General features: G+C 37.9%; 1 non-coding gene and 1 pseudogene across 1 annotated transcript; both read right to left on the bottom strand.

Annotated features, from left to right (window-relative positions):
* Nucleotides 1-11,814: 11,814 nt before the first annotated feature.
* Nucleotides 11,815-11,922, bottom strand: LOC148562702 (small nucleolar RNA R71). The gene has a single exon (XR_015886766.1). It is a non-coding gene; the product is annotated as a small nucleolar RNA R71 (small nucleolar RNA).
* A 7,332-nt stretch (nucleotides 11,923-19,254) lies between these two features.
* On the bottom strand, nucleotides 19,255-19,792 carry LOC148562701 (uncharacterized; annotated as a pseudogene).
* Nucleotides 19,793-21,641: the final 1,849 nt, after the last annotated feature.

Here is a 21,641-nt window from a genome sequence, read left to right as displayed (position 1 = left end):
CACATGTCTCCTTTACATCATCTTTTCTTGTCTTTGTCTACCACTACAAATGCACTTTCTGTCAATACTGCTGATGGTTCCCTCTTGCACGCGACACACAAGGGTTCTATTTTCCAGTCAACTCTTAATCTCCCTGATACTTATTATATCCCAAAATTGAACTTTAATCTTATTTCTGTTGGTCAACTTGTTGATCTCAGTTTTGATGTTACTTTTTCCATTTCTGATTGTTGTGTACTGGATGGTCGGATGGGACAAATCATCGGGACTGGACGTAAGGTCAGAAGTCTGTTTGAACTTGAGAATCTTCATATTCCTCCTTTGTCAAATCTCTGTGCTGCTTCTTCTCCATCTACCCTTCACTTCTGGCATCAGTGTCTTGCACACAACTCCTTAGGAAAATTGTGTTTTCTTGTGTCTGAGGGTGTTTTGGGTCAGGTTAATAAAGAGTCTTTTGATTACATTTCTTGTTAAACTACCAAACAACCTACTTTATCTTTTCACAATAATTCATCTCTTGCTTGCTCTCCTTTTGATCTTATCCACTCTGATGTTCGGGGCGCCGCTCCCATCGCTTCTATGGGAGGGACTCGATATTTTGTCATTTTTATTGATGATTATTCACACTTTACTGGGGTTTATTTGATGACTAATTGCCATGAGCTACCTCAGATTTATATTAACTTTACCACTATGATTAAAACTCAATTTTTCCAAGATCATTAAAGTTTTTGGTTGTGTCTGTTTTGTTCTTCTTCAGCCTCATGAACATAGCAAACTTGAACCTCGGACTCACATGTGTTGTTTCTTTGGTTATGGCACTGAACACAAGGGTTATCATTGTTAGGATCCTCTCTTTGGATGTATTTATATATCTCTTCATGTTGTATTATGAGAGCATCACAAGTTTTCAAGGTTCTCCTTATTTGTGTCCATTCCTCGTACTCAATCACCATTTTTCACTAAACCCAATGTTGATCTTTTTCCTAGTGATGATTCTATAGGTTCTATCTCGACTTAACCTCTACAGTCTCCTACTCTTCTGCCTTCTCCATCTCCCGATGATTCCAGACTGGACGATGATTCTGCTCCCGCTGTCATGCCTTCTCCCCCCACTCGTTCTTCTAGGATAAGAAATTTACTTTTTTATCTTCTTGATTATCATTATTTTTCTACTATTCTTCATCATCATAAACCTAAGTCATTCTGAGAAGCCTCCACAAATCCAAGTTGGTAACAAGCAATATAGGAAGAAATCTAGGTACTTGAAAAAGCACACACTTGGGACTTAGTTGATCCTTCTTCTGATCAAGAAGTTATGGGTAGTAGATGGGTATACAAGATCAAGACTCGCTCTGATGGTTCTATTAACCGTTATAAGGCATGATTGGTTGCTCAAGGTTGTACGCAAGAGTATGGTATTGATTATGAAGAGACTTTTGCTCCTGTTGCTTGTCTCACATCTGATCGAGCTCTTCTTGCCATTTCTGCAGTAAAAAATGGTCTCTCAGTCAGATGGATGTGAAGAATGCTTTTCTTAATGGGAATTTGAAAAAGAAGTTCTATATAAAACCACCTTTAGGTTATCCTTGTCCTTCTAGCGAAGTACGTCTCTTTCGCAAGGCACTTTATGGTCTTAAGCAAGCTCCTCATGAATGGTTTAACAAGTTTAGCACCACTATATGCAATCTCGGTTTCACTTGCAGCCCTTGTGAGAATGCTCTCTTTATTCATAAAAGTGAACGTGGAATTGTTCTTCTACTTTTGTATGTTGATGACATGATCATTACTTGAGATGATGTTGATGGTATCTCTGATCTCAAAGCCTCCATTCACCATACTTTTGAGATGAAAGATCTTGGTTCTCTTAGTTATTTTCTTGGTTTAGAGGTCATATCCACAGATGATTGTATCTATCTCTCTCAAGCTAAGTATGCTTCAGATCTTCTTGCTCGTGCCGGGATTACAGATAATTGCACTGAATCTACTTCTCTTGAGCCTAATGTTTGATTTACCCCTATCGATTGCACTATTTTGGATAATCCTACTCTTTATCGATAGTTAGTTGGAGGTCTCGTCTACTTGACTGTCACACACCCAGGCATCGCTTATCCAGTCCATGTTCTTAGCCAGTTGTTGCAGCTCATCGTATTACTCACTATGCAGTTGTTCTTTGCATTCTTCGCTCTATCAAAGGCATGCTGTTTCATGGGCTTCACTTTTTTGCCCATTTATCTTTATTCCTTCAGGCGTACTCAGATGCTATTTGGGCTGATGATCCTGCTGATCATCGTTCTACTACTGGTTATTGTTTATTTCTTGGTGACTCTCTTATTTCCTGGCAAGCCAAGAAACAAACGTTCACTGCTCACTCAAGCATAGAAGCTGAATAGTGAATACCGTGCTCTCGCTGACACCACTGTTGAGGTTGTCTCGATTCGTTGGCTTCTCGAAGACTTGGGTGCTCTTCACTCGTCCCTGACTGATATTTTTTGTGACAACCGCAGTGTTTTTTATATTGTCTATAATGATGTTTTTCATGAGCGCACCAAATATATTGAGATTGATTGTCACTTTGTTCAGCAACGTCTCCTTATTGATGTTATTCGTCTTATAGCTGTTGGAACTCCGGATCAGAATATAGATATTGACGAACTGAATTTCTGCTAGTAAAGAATTTTGCAATTAAATTCTCGTTGAAAGTATAGCTTCTAAACCAACAGAGAATCCTTTCGTACAAAAGTTTTGGTTGTCACAAGTAACAAACCCCTAATAAAATTGATAACCGAAGTATTTAAACCTCGGGTCGTCTCTCAAGTAATTGCAGGGAAGTATGATTTATTATTGGTTATGGAAAAAGGTATATTTTTTGGTTTTTGAAATAGGAAACAAGAAAATAAATTAACAATAAAGTAAATCAATTATCATGAAAACCATTGCAAGGTATAAGAACTGGAAATCCATCCTAGTTATCCTTATCAGGTGTGATGAGAATTGTTTATTGTTCCCACTTAGTTAACCTTTACTAAATAAAGGAAAGTCAAGTGGACTAATCAATTTGATTCCTTAAGTCCTAGTCAACTCCCAAGGAAAGACTAGCTTTAGAGGGATCCAAATCAATCAACAAATTCTAATTTTCAATCAACAGCTGAGTTTGATAACTCAAGTGTCACCAATTATTCAACCAAAGCAAAGGAGGGAAAATCTATATTAAATCAAAAGCATCAATAACATAAACTTGAAGAAAGCATTCATAAATCTGAAATACCTCAAATTGTATTAAATAAATAAATTAAATCTAACATGGAGAATTCATAAATCAAATTGGGAAAATAAATAAACTAAAGTAATAGAATAAATAAAAGTAGAAGAGAACATAAATTAAAGGAACATTGAACCTGGAATGGAGAAGGAACAATCCTAAAACCTAAGAGAGAGGAGAGAGCCTCTCTCTCTAGAAAACTACATCTAAAAACCTAAAATTATGAATATGAGAAGTTATATTTATGAATGAATGGATTCCCCCACTTTATAGCCTCTAATCTGTGTTTTCTGGACCGAAAACTAGGTCAGAAACAGCCCAAAAATCGCCCCCAGCGATCGCGCATGTTACGCGTACGCGTCAGTCACGCGCACGCGTCGCTGCAAATTTCTCCAGATCGCGCGCTCACGTGAGCCATGCGTGCGCGTCGATGCTCGCTAATTATCTCCTTAGTTTCTTGTGTTCCTTCCATTTTTGCAAGGTTCCTCTCCATTCTCTAAACCATTCCTGCCCTATGAAGCCTGAAACACTTAACACACTAATCACGGCATCGAATGGTAGAAAGGAGAATTAAAATACACAAATTAAATATCTCTAGGAAGCAAGTTTTCAACTATAGAACAAAACTAGGAAGGATTTGTAAAACCATGCAATTATTATGAATAAGTGGGTGAAGACTTGATAAAAACCACTCAAATGAGCACAAGATAAACCATAAAATAGTGGTTTATCAATCTCCCCACACTTAAACATTAGCATGTCCTCATGCTAAGCTCAAGAGAAGCTAAAGAGTGAAGAGGAATGGTAGAAAGTATGAAATACAACCTATTTATATGAATGCAACTAAATGCAAAATGCTTTCATCTACTTGGTTAAAAGTAAACAAATCTTTTAAGAACAAATATGAACTGGATTTCACTAATTCAAATCACAAAATAAAGTACAAGTAAACTTGCAGAAGAAAATAGTTCATGAAAGCCGGGAACAAAGAATCGAGCATCGAACCCTCACTGGAAGTGTATGCACTCTAATCGCTCAGGTGTTTAAGGTTCGACTCTCTCAATTCTCTACTAACCTTGCTTTCTAAGGCTTGCTTTTCTTCTACCACTCAACACTAATTTGATGCACAAAATACACATATCAAGAGGTCTTTTAAGGGTTATAATGGGGTTAAGGTCAAGGTAGGATTGTATTTCGCCAAGTGGACTAAAATTCGAATCCTTAATTAACTTAAACTTTTCCCCCCTAACTTAAGACAATCCATGTAATCACAATACAAAATAAAACTATCCATTAACCATGTTTTCCACATATTCATGCATCCTGATTCGAGTACAGTACATATGCATTGCTATCACCATTTACTTTGGGGCATTTTGTCCCCTTTTATTATTTGCTCTTTTTTTACTTTATTTTATTTTTTTAATTTTCTCAATGCATATGATTAAATTATTGAATGCATGAACATGTCCTAAACATTTCTTTCACATTTTCATAAAGATATACAACACCCAATTCTTAAACCAAACGTTTCCAAACCCACTTTTCCCCACACTTAATTCATGAGCACTCTCACTAGTCTAAGCTAACCAAGGATTCAAATTAAGGACATTATTGTTTTTCGCTTAGAGTTATTGATGAGTTAAAGTAAAGAACAAAGGGGTATAATAGGCTCAACATTGGTTTGCAAAGGATAATGAAAGGGCAAGGCCATATGGGTATGTAAGCATAGTGAAACAAAGGCGTCAATCATATAAGTGCATACATCAAACAATAGAAATATAGAATTAAGCAAGACAAAGATCACAATTTTAGAGAGAACAACACACGCCAAAAATAAAATATTGGTTGATAAAATGCAACCAATCAAATAAGCTCAAAAATCTCACAGGTTTTGTGTGTTTGAGCTCTAAACCATGTTCCAAAATAATATTTCTTCAAACAAGTTCAATAAAAATTTTAATTCAAATTAGTGGAATGCTATAAAAAGTTTCTTGAAAAAAAAATATTACTTTAACCAAGTGGTGGTAAAATATGCACAAAATCAAACAAATATGCAATCAAACATGCAAATGCAACAATGAACTAATAAAGAAAATAAGACATTGGGGTTGAGAAGAAAATAACTAACCCATGGAGATCGGTATCGACCTCCCCACACTTAAAGATTGCACCGTCCTCGGTGCATGCTAAGATGTACAGGTGGATGGGTGGCTCCAACTGACGCTTTTCTCCAAAGATTGTGCAGATGGAACTTGTCTGTTTCTCCATATAGAAGTTTTTCCTGTCCCTTCTCGGTGGCCATCCTGAAAGAAGAGAAAAAAGAAGAAAAGTAATCCAGAAATAAAGATAAGAAAATAAATAAAATATGGTTGAGTTAATGCCATATAATGAGGGTTCCAACTACATAGTAGCTACAACATGCAAGTGAGAAAATAATAGAAGCAAATGGCATATCAATAGTGCAAGAATTGCAACAATGGGGGAGAGGGTGTGGGTAATGCAAGAAAGTATAAGTGCATATCAATACAAATGGAATGCAAGTATCATAAAAGAATAGCATTGATTTATGAATAATAATACCCAATCAGAATAAAACAAGTCATGAAGCACCAAAAGAAAGCAAGAGAGATGCAACAGTGGAATAAGGACATTTAACACCAATAGAAAAATAATAAACATATAAAAGAAAATAAAAACATGCATACAGTTAAAATGCAATGAATGAAAGAATGTAAATGTAATGAGGAAAAAAATGAGAAGGAAGAGGGAGGAGATGAAAGTAGGAAAGAAGGAGGAAAGAATGAGAAAGGAAAGAGAAAAGGAGAAGAATGGAATCTGCGAAGCGACGCGTAAGCGTCGCCCACGCGTACACGTGGGTATGCAAAAGAAGAGGCGACGCGTAAGCGTCGTCCACGCTTATGCGTGGGTGAGCAAGAATCCTAGTGACGCGTAAGAGTCGGTCATGCGTACGCGTGACCACTGGTTGTGCTAAACGCACAATACCAGCACCAAGGTAGCACAATTCTCGACCAAATCACCCATTGACGCCGATCTGGCGATCGACGCGTACGCGTCGCTGACGCTTACGCGTGGGGTGACTAAAATACGGGTGACGCACACGCGTCGCCCACGCGTACATGTGGGTTGGCTCGTGCGCAAGGCACCCTTCTTGCACAGCTCCCGCGTAACTTTCTGTAAGGTTTAGCGTCGCATGTGATGCGTGCGCGTGATTCACGCACACGCGTGGAATGCGCTTCTTTTTTTTTATGCAGTATGCAGAATGCAAAAAATGTAGATGCTGATGCGGACATTAGGAATGAACACTAAGAAAAATAGAATAAGATAAAACTAAGAATAAAACAAAACAAAATAAAACTAAGATTGAAAAAGAATGATCATACCATGGTGGGTTGTCTCCCATCTAGCATTTTTAGTTAAAGTCCTTAAGTTGGACATTTGGTGAGCTCCTTGTCATGGTGGCTTGTGCTTGAACTCATCCAGGAATCCCCACCAGTGTTTGTAATTCCAATAGCCTCCGGGATCCCACACTAGTTGCACAAAGCCTTCAAGCAAGTTAAAGCAAGTGACAAGACTCCAAGAGTGTTGATTGTTAGGCTAAATTCTGGGATCCCAAATCTTGCTTTTGCACCCGTCTTTGTGTTGATCATCATTGTTTCAACCGGGTGACAAGCAATCTGAATTCTCAATGAAGTACCCAAACGACTTCCTAGACCCATACAATTTAGAATTCTTCCAACCATGATAATTCAGCCGTGAGCTTCCTACCACAATGAACCTAGGATTGTGTTGCCAACCATTGACCATCTCCCTCTTACTCTTATAGCCACAAAGAGCTCTAAGTTGCCCATCCGTCTCAAGCAAAGCATATTCAAGTGGGCTAATTAAGCTTAGAGATGAGAGATTTACCCACTTGAATGTTGTATTGGATGGTAATGGTTTTGGGAGAGGTGTTTCTAATGATCTTGCAAGCTCCACTCCCTTGTGCTCTTCTTTGAATTCTTCCACCTCCTTGTAAGCTTTTTCAATTTCAACCTCTTCCTCTTGGTAGCTTTCTTCCAATTCAATCTCCTCTTCATTGCTTTCCAAGGGCATGGGAGGTTGTGCTTCTTCTTCTTTAATCTACATGTCAGGTCCAATGGGAAATGATTCAATTGTAGATAAGGATTCATCAATGATTGAGTCCATCTCTTGATCAATCTCTTCAAAGTCTTCAACCAGGCTATGACTTGGAGGTTGTACACCCTCCTCAACATCTATTTCAAACGTCTTTAAAGGAGGCTCTATAACTTGACTTTCCCATGGAGGTTCAGCATCTCTTAAGTCTTCAACCACTTCTTCCTCTTCAGTAATTTTGGCTTTCTCCACTTGCTCTAGTACAAAATCAGACTCCTCCTTGATGTCTTCCTTTCTATAATAACTCCTTTCAACTATTCTTTCATCTTCAAGGGTCTCTCCTGCCGCTACCTTTAGGGCCTCCTCTAGCTTCTTATGAAGTATGGATTCGCGAAGATGATTCCTTTTTTTTTTTCAGGGTCCTCCCAATCTCCTCTAAGACTCTAAAACTAGCTAAGAAGCAAAATTAAACATATTTTTGAATTTTTGGGAATTTTTCAAATAAATTGAGGAAACTTGCAATCCAAGCAAAAACTCAAATTCAAAAAATCATCCCTAATCAAAACATAGAATGTATAAACATCTTAGCAAGCAAAACAAAATATACTATGAAGTAAAGAGCTGTGCACAATGGAACCCAATTCATTCATTCATTATATCCACAAGAGAATGGAAAGAGTTTACCATGGTGGGGTGTCTCCCACCAAGCACTTTTAGTTTAAGTCCTTAAGTTGGACATTTGGAAGGTTCCTTGTCAAGGTGGTTTATTGATGAGCGGATAATTTATACGCTTTTTGGCATTGTTTTTACATAGTTTTTAGTATAATTTAGTTAGTTTTTAGTATATTTTTATTAGTTTTTAAATAAAAATCACATTTCTGGACTTTACTATGAGTTTGTGTGTTTTTCTGTGATTTCAGGTATTTTCTGGCTGAAATTGAGGGATTTGAGCAAAAATCAGATTCAGAGGTTGAAGAAGGACTGCAGATGCTGCTGGATTCTGACCTCCCTGCACTCAAAGTAGATTTTCTGGAGCTATAGAACTCTAAATGGCGCGCTCTCAATTGCATTGGAAAGTAGACATCCAGGGCTTTCCAGCAATATATAATAGTCCATACTTTTCCCGAGTTTAGACGACACCAACTGGTGTTCAACGCCAGTTCCATGCTGCATTCTGGAGTTAAACGCCAGAAACAGGTTACAAACTGGCGTTCAACTCCAAGAGAAGTCTCTACACGTATAAAGCTCAATGCTCAGCCCAAGAACACATCAAGTGAGCCCCAGAAATGGATTTCTGCATCATTTACTCATTTCTGTAAACCCTAGTAACTAGTTTAGCATAAATAGAACTTTTTACTATTGTATTTACATCTTTGGATTGTCTTTTGATCCTTTGATTACGTTTTGGGGGCTGGCCATTCGGCCATGCCTGAACCTTCATCACTTATGTATTTTCAACGGTAGAGTTTCTACACACCATAGATTAAGGTGTGGAGCTCTGCTGTTCCTCATGAATTAATACAAAGTACTATTGTTTTTCTATTCAATTCAAGCTTATTCCGATTCTAAGATATTCATTCGCACCTCAATATGAATGTGATGATTGTGACAGTCATCATCATTCCCAACTTATGAACGTGTGCCTGACAACCACTTCTGTTCTACCTTAGATTGAATGAGTATCTCTGGGATTCCTTAATCAGAATCTTTGTGGTATAAGTTAGAATCCATGGACGGCCATTCTTGAGATCCGAAAAGTCTAAACCTTGTTTGTGGTATTCCGAGTAGGATCTGGGAAGGGATGGCTGCGACGAGCTTCAAACTCGTGAGTGCTGGGCGTAGTGACAGACGCAAAAGGATCAATGGATCCTATTCCAGTATGATCGAGAACCGACAGATGATTAGCCATGCAGTGACAGCGCATTGGACCATTTTCACTGAGAGGACAGGATGTAGCTATTGACAATGGTGATGCCTAACATACAGCTTGCCATAGAAAGGAGTATGAATGATTGGATGAAGACAACAGGAAAGCAGAGATTCAGGAGGAACGAACGCATCTCTATACGCTTATCTGAAATTCTCATCAATGAATTACATAAGTATCACTATCTTTATTTTACGTTTTATTTATCTTTTAATTACTAAATCTCCATAATCAATTGAATCCGCATGACTGAGATTTACAAGGTGACCACAGCTTGCTTCAAGCCGACAATCTCCGTGGGATCGACCCTTACTCACGTAAGGTTTATTACTTGGACGACCCAATGCACTTGCTGGTTAGTTGTGCGAAGTTGTGACAAAGAACTAAGATTATGAACGTGCGTACCAAGTTTTTAGCACCCTTACCAAGGAATGGAACCGTCACGATTTCTGGGCACCAAGTTTTTAGCACCGTTGCTGGGGATTGTTCGAGTTTGGACAACTGACGGTTCATCTTGTTGCTCAGATTAGGTAATTTTATTTTAATTTTAAGCTTTTTATTTCTTATTTTCGAAAAAAAAAACCAAAAAAATTAATGAAATCATAAAAACCAAAAATTTTATGTTTCTTGTTTGAGTCTAGTGTCAATTTTTAAGTTTGGTGTCAATTGCATTCTTTTATTTTTCTTAAAAATTTTTCGAAAATTCATGCATGATGTTCTTCATGATCTTCAAGTTGTTCTTGATAAGTCTTCTTGTTTGATCTTTAAAATTTCTTGTTTTGTGTCTTTTCTTATTTTTCATATGCATTGTTGAATTCTTAGTGTCTAAAAATTAAAAATTTCTAAGTTTGGTGTCTTGCATGTTTTTCTTTTCTTCAAAATTTTCAAAAATAAGTTCTTGGTATTCATCTTGACATTCAAAGTGTTCTTGGTATTCATCTTGACATTCATAGTGTTCTTGCATGCATCATGTGTTTTGATCCAAAATTTTCATGCATTGAGTCTTTTTGATGTTTTTCTCTTTCATCATTAAAAATTCAAAAATCAAAAAAATATCTTTCTCTTTTTCACTCATAAATTTTCGAAAATTTGAGTTGACTTTTTCAAAAATTTTTAAAATCTAGTTGTTTCTTATGAGTCAAATTAAATTTTCAATTTAAAAATTCTATCTTTTTCAAATCTTTTTCATTTTTTTCTTTTATATTTTCAAAAAAAAATTCAAATTAATTTTCAAAATCTTTTTCTTATTTCTATTTCATATTTTCAAAATCTTTTACTAACAATTAATGTGATTGATTCAAAAATGTCAAGTTGTTACTTGCCTATTAAGAAAGGTTCAACCTTTAAATTTTAAAATCATATCTTTTTGTTTCTTGTTAGTCAATTAATCAACTTTGATTTCAAAAATCAAATCTTTCTTTTTCAAATCTTTTTCAAAATAAGTTTCAATCACATCTTTTTCAAAATCAATTTCAAAATCTTTTCTAACTTCTTTTCTAACTTCTTATCTTTTTAAAATTGATTTTCAAATCTTTTTCAAACTAATCCTATCTTTTTGTTTCAATCATATCTTTTTCGAAACTACCTAACTAACTCTCTCTTTCTAATTTTCGAAAATTCCTTCCCTCTTTTTCAAAATTCCTTTTTAATTAACAATTTGTATAAATTTTAATTTAATTTAATTTCATTTCTCTTTCTAATTTTCGAATTTTAATTTTAATTTTAATTAAAAAACAAAAATATTTTTCTTTTCTTTTTATTTAATTTTCAAAATTCTCTCCCCCTCTCATCTCTTTCTAATTATTTTATTTATTCACTAACACTTCTCTTCATCTAAAAATTCGAAGCCTCTCTTCCTCATGGTGTTCGAATTTCTCTTCTTCTACTCACATAAAGGAATCTCTATACTGTGACATAGAGGATTCCATATTTTCTTTTCTGTTTTCTTCTTTTTCATATGAGCAGGAACAAGGATAAGAATTTTCTTGTTGAAGCTGATCCTGAACCTGAAAGGACTCTAAAGAGGAAGCTAAGGGAAGCTAAAGCACAACTCTCTGGAGAAAATCTGACAGAAATTTTCAAAAAAGAAGGAGACATGGCCGAAAATAATAACAATGCAAGGAGGATGCTTGGTAACTTTACTGCACCTAATTCCAATTTACATGGAAGAAGCATCTCAATCCCTGCCATTGGAGCAAACAACTTTGAGCTGAAACCTCAATTAGTTTCTCTGATGCAATAGAACTGCAAGTTTTATGGACTTCCATCAGAAGATCCTTTTCAGTTCTTAACTGAATTCTTGCAGATCTGTGATACTGTTAAGACCAATGGGGTTGATCCCGAGGTCTACAGGCTTATGCTTTTCCCGTTTGCTGTAAGAGACAGAGCTAGAATATGGTTGGACTCTCAACCTAAAGACAACCTGAACTCTTGGGATAAGCTAGTCACGGCTTTCTTAGCCAAGTTCTTTCCTCCTCAAAAGCTTAGTAAGCTTAGAGTGGATGTTCAAACCTTCAGACAAAAGGAAGATGAATCCCTCTATGAAGCTTGGGAGAGATACAAGGAACTGACCAAAAAGTGTCCTTCTGACATGCTTTCAGAATGGACCATCCTGGATATATTCTATGATGGTCTGTCTGAATTATCAAAGATGTCATTGGACCATTCTGCAAGTGGATCCATTCACCTAAAGAAAACGCCTGCAGAAGCTCAAGAACTCATTGACATGGTTGCAAATAACCATTTCATGTACACTTCTGAAAGGAATCCTGTGAGTAATGGGACGCCTCAGAGGAAGGGAGTTCTTGAAATTGATACTCTGAATGTCATATTGGCTCAGAATAAAATATTGACTTAGCAAGTCAATATGATCTCTCAGAGTCTAAATGGATTGAAGGAATCATCCAACAGTACTAAAGAGGCCTCTTCTGAAGAAGAAGCTTATGATCCTGAGAACCCTGCAATAGCAGATGTGAATTACATGAGCGGATAATTTATACGCTTTTTGGCATTGTTTTTACATAGCTTTTAGTATAATTTAGTTAGTTTTTAGTATATTTTTATTAGTTTTTAAATAAAAATCACATTTCTGGACTTTACTATGAGTTTGTATGTTTTTCTGTGATTTCAGATATTTTCTGGCTGAAATTGAGGGACTTGAGCAAAAATCAGATTCAGAGGTTGAAGAAGGACTGCAGATGCTGCTGGATTCTGACCTCCCTGCACTCAAAGTGGATTTTCTGGAGCTGCAGAACTCCAGATGGCGCGCTCTTAATTGCGTTGGAAAGTAGACATCCAGGGCTTTCCTGCAATATATAATAGTCCATACTTTTCCCGAGTTTAGACGACGCAAACTGGCGTTCAACGCCAATTCCATGCTGCATTCTGGAGTTAAACGCCAGAAACAGGTTGCAAAGTGGAGTTAAACGCTAGAAACAGGTTACAAACTGGCGTTCAACTCCAAGAGAAGCCTCTACACGTATAAAGCTAAATGCTTAGCCCAAGCACACACCAAGTGGGCCCCAGAAGTGGATTTCTGCATCATTTACTCATTTCTGTAAACCCTAGTAACTAGTTTAGCATAAATAGAACTTTTTACTATTGTATTTACATCTTTGGATTGTCTTTTGATCCTTTGATCACGTTTTGGGGGCTGGCCATTCGGCCATGCCTGAACCTTCATCACTTATGTATTTTCAACAGTAGAGTTTCTACATACCATAGATTAAGGTATGGAGCTCTGCTGTTCCTCATGAATTAATACAAAGTACTATTGTTTTTCTATTCAATTCAAACTTATTCCGATTCTAAGATATTCATTCGCACCTCAATATGAATGTGATGATCGTGACAGTCATCATCATTCCCAACTTATGAATGCGTGCCTGACAACCACTTCCGTTCTACCTTAGATTGAATGAGTATCTCTGGGATTCCTTAATCAGAATCTTCGTGGTACAAGTTAGAATCCATGGACGGCCATTCTTGAGATCCGGAAAGTCTAAACCTTGTCTGTGGTATTCCGAGTAGGATCTGGGAAGGGATGGCTGCGACGAGCTTCAAACTCGCGAGTGCTGGGCGTAGTGACAGACGCAAAAGGATCAATGGATCCTATTCCAGTATGATCGAGAACCGACAGATGATTAGCCATGCAGTGACAGCGCATTGGACCATTTTCACTGAGAGGACAGGATGTAGCCATTGACAACGGTGATGCCTAACATACAGCTTGCCATAGAAAGGAGTATGAATGATTGGATGAATACAACAGGAAAGCAGAGATTCAGGAGGAACGAACGCATCTCTATACGCTTATCTGAAATTCTCATCAATGAATTACATAAGTATCACTATATTTATTTTACGTTTTATTTATCTTTTAATTACTAAATCTCCATAATCAATTGAATCCGCCTGACTGAGATTTACAAGGTGACCATAGCTTGCTTCAAGCCGACAATCTCTGTGGGATCGACCCTTACTTACGTAAGGTTTATTACTTGGATGACCCAGTGCACTTGCTGGTTAGTTGTGCGAAGTTGTGACAAAGAACTAAGATTATGAATGTGCATACCAAGTTTTTAGCGCCGTTACCAAGGAATAGAACCGTCACGATTTCTGCGCACCATTAATGCTTGTATCCATCCTTGAACCTCCAAGAATGCTTGTCCTTCAATTGGTTGTTAGAAGTTCCAACCATTTTCGCCACGCATTGGCGAGGTTCTCTCCAAGACATGAGCTCCCAACATTAGTTTTCATGGTGTGATCCAGGATCCCATATCCTATCTTTGCACCCATCTTTTAATTGATCGCCTTGATTCTGTCTGGGTGGCAAGAAAGTTGAATTCTCGTGAAAGCACCAAACTATACTCCTAGACCCATTTAGTTGAGTATTACACCAATCCGTACTCTTCAATTTTGAGCTTCCAACCATAATGAGTCTAGATTTACAACGCCAACCACTAAACATCCTCCTTTTTCGCTTAATTCCACAAAGCACCCTAAGTTGGCCATCCGTCTCAAGCAAACCATATTCAAGTGGGTTAATAAAACTGAGAGTTAGAAGTTTTACCCACTCAAATGAAGGATTAAATGACAACATAGGTGGACGAGTTCCCAATGATCTTGACAAAGCACGCTCCACTCCCGTCAATCCTTTTCTATAGTTTTCCACCACTTGGCAGGGTTCTTCGAGCTTTATCTCTCGCCAAGTTTCTTCAAGTTTACACTCTTCTTCACCAATTTCTTCTATTTCTTCCCCATCACTCTCATCATAGATAGGAGGTTTAGTGAAGTCTACCTCGTCATTAATTCTAAGCACAATGGGGAAGGACTCATCAAACTCAAAGGGGTCATATGTTGATGCGGAATCATCGTAGATAGGAGGGCTTGTTGCTTGGAACACTTCTTCCAATTCGTCATTCACCAATTACCTTGGAAGTTGCACGTCCTCCTCAACATTGCTTTCTAATTTATTAGAAGAAGGCTCAACAAGATCATCAAGAGGACTGATCAATGTGGACAAAAAATCACTAATGATGGAATCCACTTCTTGATCAATTTCCTTCGATTCTCTATCCACTTCCTCAACATCACTCTCCTCTTTAACATCTCTTCCAAACTTCGTGGAAAAGGTCTCTTCAACTTGAGATTCCTTTATGTGCTCAACATATCCTAAACATCCAACCACTACTTCCTTTTGTTCATTAATTTCTACCTCTTCCACTTGTTGCATTTCTTGTCTTGACTCATCCTCCTCTCCGTGGAGCTTCAAGTTCACTCTTTCACTAAGCTCTTTGGTTGCTTCTCCACATTCAACAACGGGAGCACCCTGAGCGCATAGGCTTAGGCGGGATGAGACCATGTTACGAATGGCTTCTACCATGATAGCCATTTTTGTTCTTAACTCTACAAACTTTTTTTCATCCTCCTCTTGTCGCCTTAAGATATGAGATTCAAGATCTCTCCATTCCAACATGGGGGCTTCATCGGGAGATGATGGTGGAAGAGAAGGTTCCTTGTTTGAGGGAAGGTTGTTGTAATTGGAAGGTAGTTCATATTGGTGAAATTCTTGAGGTGGTACGTATGGACTTTGTGGTTCATGGGAGTATTGGTATTGGGAAGGTGGTGGTTCTAGATATGGTTCATATGGTGGTTGGTATGGTGGGTATGGGTTGGGGTCATATGGAGGTAAATGGTGGTAGTAGGCTTGTGAGTGAGGTAGTTCAAAATTATGTTGCGGATGGGGTTTATATGCATGTGGTGGTTGTGGTTGACAATCACAATAAGGGTCATCACACACGTTGGATTGGTATGCATTAGGATCAGGATTATACCCATGTGAGTTCAGAGGGGGTTGTTGCCAAGAAGGTTGTTCTCGAGCTTGGGGTTCCTCCCATCTTTGATTTCCAAATCCTTGATGCACATCCTTATTAAAGCTTCCATTTCCTACAATATAGTTTGAACTACACTCATAGCCAAAGTGATGAGAATTCATAGTGGAAGAGAAGACAAAAATAAAACTAATAAGAAACAAAGAAAATAAAATCCTACAACTAGCAAAAGCCAACAAACAAACCAAACATCAAGCTATTCACAATATATACAATAGCTAATAACATAGCACCATTGCTATCCCCGGCAACGGCGCCATTAATTTGGTGAACAGAGATTGTTGTCGGTCTAGATTTTCTTCCTAAAGAAAGGGATTGCTCCGTTGTAAGCATAGCTCCAAACCAACAAACAATTCTCACATCAAATTAAGTTTTTGGTTTTGTCACAAGTACAAACCCCAATAAGAATTAACCGAAGTATTTAAACTCCGAGTCGTCTCACGAGGATAGCAATGAAGTGGTCAACTATTAGCTATGAGAATGCAAGGGGTAAAAGGGGGGTTTGGTTGATAAAAGGGGCAATAAAATAAATGAGCAAGACGCATAAATCAAACAAGCAATTAAAGAAAGCAAGATAAAGGACTTGTGGTTAAGACTTAGGTAATCGAGATCACTATCCTTGTCACAATTCAAACATTGATAATCATGCGGAACCGAGCTCATTAAGTCTACTGACTAAGGCCTTAAGTACGTAATATCTACTCCTAGGCTTGGAGTACATCAAATGGCTTGATCAACATCAATCCATAAGTTCCAACCTAGCTACTAATTAACTTAGTAGTAGGCTAGAGTCAATGGTTATCAAATCGATCCCCAAGGGTTCTAGAATTACCAATTCAATGAAGCCCAAAGACTCAAGATCACTTAATCCCCTCAACCTAGGCTAAGGGTCAAGAGAGCTACTCAAAAATTATAGGAAGCATTACATCAAATACCTAATGTGCAATAAAAGTAAACATCACAAAATTCTAAAATTAAGAAGAACCATAACTATTATAAGCAAGAACTCAACAATAGCAAGCAAGATCAACATGAAAGAAACATCAACATCAAATTGCATTAATTGTAAACCAAATCCAACATGAGTTCATCATTACAAAGGAAGACAAAATGAGAAATTAACATTACAACTAAAGAGTTCAAGACTTAGACATGAGAAATTATAAAATAAGCAAGATGAAAGCAAGGAATTAAACATGGATCTACAACAATTTAACCTAATCCTAACCTAATTCTAGAGAGAAGAGGGAGCTTCTCTCTCTAGAAAACTAACTAAAGGCTCATGTTGACTAACTAATTACTCCCCCTTTGCTTGGACTTCAATTCTGCATGAAATACGCTCAGAAAGAAGTTAGATTTGGGCCTGGACAGCTCAGAAATCGCCCCCAGCGTTTTGCCTTTAAGTGGGTCACGTGCTAGTATCGGCGCGTACGCGCCATGTGCGCGTGCACGTCGATTGGCTGTTTCTTCATCCGCGTGTACGTGGCATGTACGCATGCGTGTCCTTATGTGAAATCACTTCTGTGCATGCGCACCTTGTGCGCGTGCGGGCCCATTGATGCATTCACAATCTTTGTTTCTTCATGCATTCTCCACTTTGTATACTTTTCTCCTCATTTCTTCCATCCAATACTTGCCTTATGAACCTGAAATCACTTAACAAACACATCAAGGCATCCAATGGAATTAAAGTGAATCAAAATCACCAATTTAAGGGCCTAAAAAGCATGTTTTTACACTTAAACATAATTCAAGGGAAAATCACAAAACCATGCTATTTCATTGAATAAATGTGGAAAAATGTGATAAAATCCCTTAAAATAAGCACAAAATAAACCACAAAATTGGGGTTTATCAAATCTCTCCACACTTAAACTAAGCATGTCCTTATGCTAAAATCAAGAAAGAAGTAAAGAGTATCAACTTTTATTCAATGCAAACTAACTAAATGCAATCTATCTATAGGTAACCTATTTACTTGAATGCAATGACTTAGTCAAAATAAATCAATCTCCCAGAATACATATGCAAGCATAAGGGCTAAGGCAATAGCAATCAAAGCAAACCACAATTGGATTGAATCGTTGAAAGATTTTACAAACTTGCAAGAAAAGATGATCATGGGTGGAAACATGTAATTGAGCGATCGAACCCTCGCCGGATGTGTATCCGCTCTAGGCACTCAAGTGTATGGGGTTGATTCACTCAATTCTCCCCCAATCATGCTTTCCAAGATTTGTTTTTCATCTAACAATCAACAATTACTTTATGCATGCATACAAATATCATGAGGACTTTCCCATAGGTTGTAATGGGGCTAGGGTTAAGGTAGGATGCATATGGTCAAGTGAGCTTGAAATTTGGATCCTTGATTAACTTAAACTTCTCACCTAACCTATGACAACCTATACAATTCTAAACAAACCTAGCTATCCATTCTTCACTTTTCCACACATACTCATATTTTCTCTTTTGATCACCGCATACATGCATTGAATTTATTGAACTTTAAACCTTGGGACAATTTGTTCCCTTTTTATTGCAATTCTTTTTCTAGTTTTTTTTTTTTGCTAAAATATATACAAGGATATCAATACATATGGTTTACATATGATTAATATATGAGTATGCACCCAATTCCCAAAATTTTCACACAACTACAAATAATGCTTTTATCTCTACCCAATGTACCCAACTTTCCCAAATTCTAATGATGAACACTCTCACTAGCCTAAGCTAATCAAAGATCCAAACAAGGGATATTTATTATTTTTCACTTAGGTTTGTAATGTGCTACGATTAAGAACAAATGGGTTAAGCATAGGCTCAAAATTGGCTAGCAATAGAAGATAAAAGGTAGGCTATTTGGGTAAGTGAGCTAATTGAACAATAGCCTCAATCATATAAATGCATGTATACACAAAATAATGGATATAAAGAATCAAACAAATCAAGGATTACAATCATAGGAAGAGAATAATGCGCACAAGAATGAAAATAAGTGGTTATATGATGTAACCACAAAATTAGGCTCAAAACTCTCATGCTTGTGTTCTTTGCTCAAAACATGATCCACAAGGTGTATTAATCAAGCAAGTTCTAAAAAAAATTTAAAACAATTGGGGTGGTACCCTAGAAATGGAATTCTTGGAAAATTTCATCATATTGACTAAGCTTATTCTAATGCAAGGTTGTGATTTAGAAAATTTTTTAAAAAAAATTTCTCTAGTTTATCCCCTTTTTCAATCAAAATACATCTCTTGTATGAAAAGGGTCAACTAGGTTTTAACATTCCAAAATATATTTTCCTAATCACAATCACAAGCCAAAATGAAATATACACATATATAATAAAAGTATGTAACAACCAAAATAAGGGTATGCACAATAACAAATATATACAGTAATCCCGAAATGATCTCAAAGATAAAGTACGAAATAAAATAAAGATAAAGTAGCTGAAACTAGGGATAGATGTCTGAAAGTTCACCATATAAATGCAATACACAGGTCACGAACGGTGACTTCTCCACACTTTAGGATGAAGCATCGTCCTCGATGCTACTGCTGAAGCTCGGGATGGGGTCAACAATCATGCCGGGCTGTGGCTCAGGCTGTGGCTCTGTCTGTGGCTGTGTCTCAGGCTGTGGATCAGGCTGTAGCTCAGGCTGTGGATCCTCAGGAGGTTGCTGGACCTCAGTGGTGGCCTGTGTCTCTGGTGGTGCCTCCTGCTGAATCGGCTCCTCAGTATGCTCCTCCTCTTGATCCTGCTCGTCGGAGGCGGAAGAGTCCGGGAGTAGAGGTAGCTCGATGCCCTGTGATATGAACACCTGGTCTATGCGATCAAGACGTCGCATGATACGATGCTCGCTGCGCTCCATGAAGCAAAATAGGTGCTGTACCAACAGGTAAGTCGGCTCAGGTGCAGGTGGTGGTGGTAAGGATGCTGCCGCTGCTGAAGTAGCGGGGGCTCCTACTGCTGCTGCTGATGATGAGGGCTGAGCTACCTCCTCCACTACTCTGGCTCGGGAACAGCGTCTGGGTGGAAGATTCTCGTGCACCCACCCACCCCATGAAATGGTAATCTCCTTGTCGTCCTCATCTGGGGGTGGTGGTGTCACATCATCGTCCTCCCACGGGACATCAGCCAGCTCAATCATGCTGGTGACCAGTGTAGAGAATGGCAAGAGACTACGGATATGCGCGTGCCACATACTCTGTCTGATCAACCGGGGGAAGTCTACCTCCTTCTCCTCCATCACACACCCAATCAGAACCAGCATATCCATCGGAATCTCTGAGAAGTGAGTGGTGGGCAGGACATAATGGGCGAATATATGCTGCCAAGTCTTAGCCTCTCTCGACAGATAAGTGAAACGCATTCCCTTGGGCTACTTGTTCCCATAATCCATCACCCAAGGGGAGTCAGGTGTGGCAATCACGCGCTTCAGCGCCTCATAATCAAAAGTCATGCAGTGGATAGCTACCTCTGTCTGCTGACAAGCGCATGAGTCACCAGTACGAGGTCGGCAAAGCAATGCCTCCCCGATAGCAACCTCGGTGATCAAAATCTCTCTACCCCACACTTGGACCGAATCAAGAGTGGAACGAAAGAAGTTATAGTAGAACTCTCTCACCCATGAAGTGTTTATCCTCCCCAAATCTCTATCAACAAAGTCCAATCCCAACTCCAGAATGCAGGTGTTTATGGCGCGTCTCACATCATTGGGAAGGACCAGCTACTTTTCAATGTTCAGGTTCGTCTTCCGGAATTTAGGGAAGCGAAGGTCACAGTAGAGGTTGGGGAATTTGATTGGGTCAGTGAATGGGAGTAACTGATTCTCTTTGTCCACTTCATTCAGGGGATTCTTAGCATAGTTTGCATAAGGTGAAGGGGTAGAGGCTTTAGAGCGCTTTCTCTTCTTTGAAGTAGTGGCTATAGCTTTTCCTTTGTCTGACATCCTGAAAAACATTTATGATATGATATAAGCAGTTAGCCAAGTAGATATAAAGCACTCAAAGTAAAACATATTCATGAAGTGAGTGAAGAAAAGAGAATTCTTGAAATGCAAGTAACAGAATTTAGAATTCAAACCAAGTCACAAACCAAGAATTCAAACCATAATTGCACAAAACTTGTTCATTGAGCCTAAGAAATGCCATATTCAAAAGAATGATTAAAATAGTTATATTCAAAACAAAAGGAAGAAATCAGTTGGTTAATCAAGTTAGAGTTAGAAATTAGTGCAAAAATCAGTGATATGACAGTTATCGGCTCAATTAAAAGAAGTGTACAAAACAGGGTTGCAAGCATACTCACAACCATGAATTGCATATAGTCATTGATGATGAAATATGATATTGCCAAAAACAACCAATTATGAAAACAAGTTATCAATCAATGTAAAGATCACCAGAATTGTATGAATTGGTGTTGGTAAAATCAAAACTTTAATGAACAATGCACATAAATGAAATTCAAACACCAAATTTCAATGAGCCATGAAGCTCACAAGGTTGAGATAAGAGTTGAAAATTTTGTGCACCATGTGACTAAAGGTGATTTGGGTATAGAGAAAATGAGTCACATTAGCCTCATAGGGTGAAGAAATCATCAACCTTGTGAAAGCAAGCAAATAGGGCTCAATTTCAAATGGAAACCAAGCTTATGGTCAATCTGAAGATTTACTCAAACTATTCAATGCATATAGGTGAATCAACATTGTAAACAAGCAAAGAATATAATAAGCATGACCAAAACTTGCAAACACACCCTTGAAGAGTTTCCAAAACTATTTAGCAAACAAAATTCTATTGACACAGAAATCGTCAAATAGAAGTTTGTTGCATCAATTAAACAATGTTATTTCATGAAATATGGTTAGGAAAAAATCCGGCAGCATTTCAGCAGTAAATTGGCCAT

This window comes from Arachis ipaensis, chromosome B6 (assembly GCF_059453495.1).
Source record: "Arachis ipaensis isolate K30076 ecotype BB chromosome B6, ASM5945349v1, whole genome shotgun sequence".
NCBI classification, from domain to species: Eukaryota; Viridiplantae; Streptophyta; class Magnoliopsida; order Fabales; family Fabaceae; genus Arachis; species Arachis ipaensis.
The sequence above is the reverse complement of the archived record's forward strand: the minus strand, read 5'-3'. Positions and strand labels throughout refer to the sequence as shown.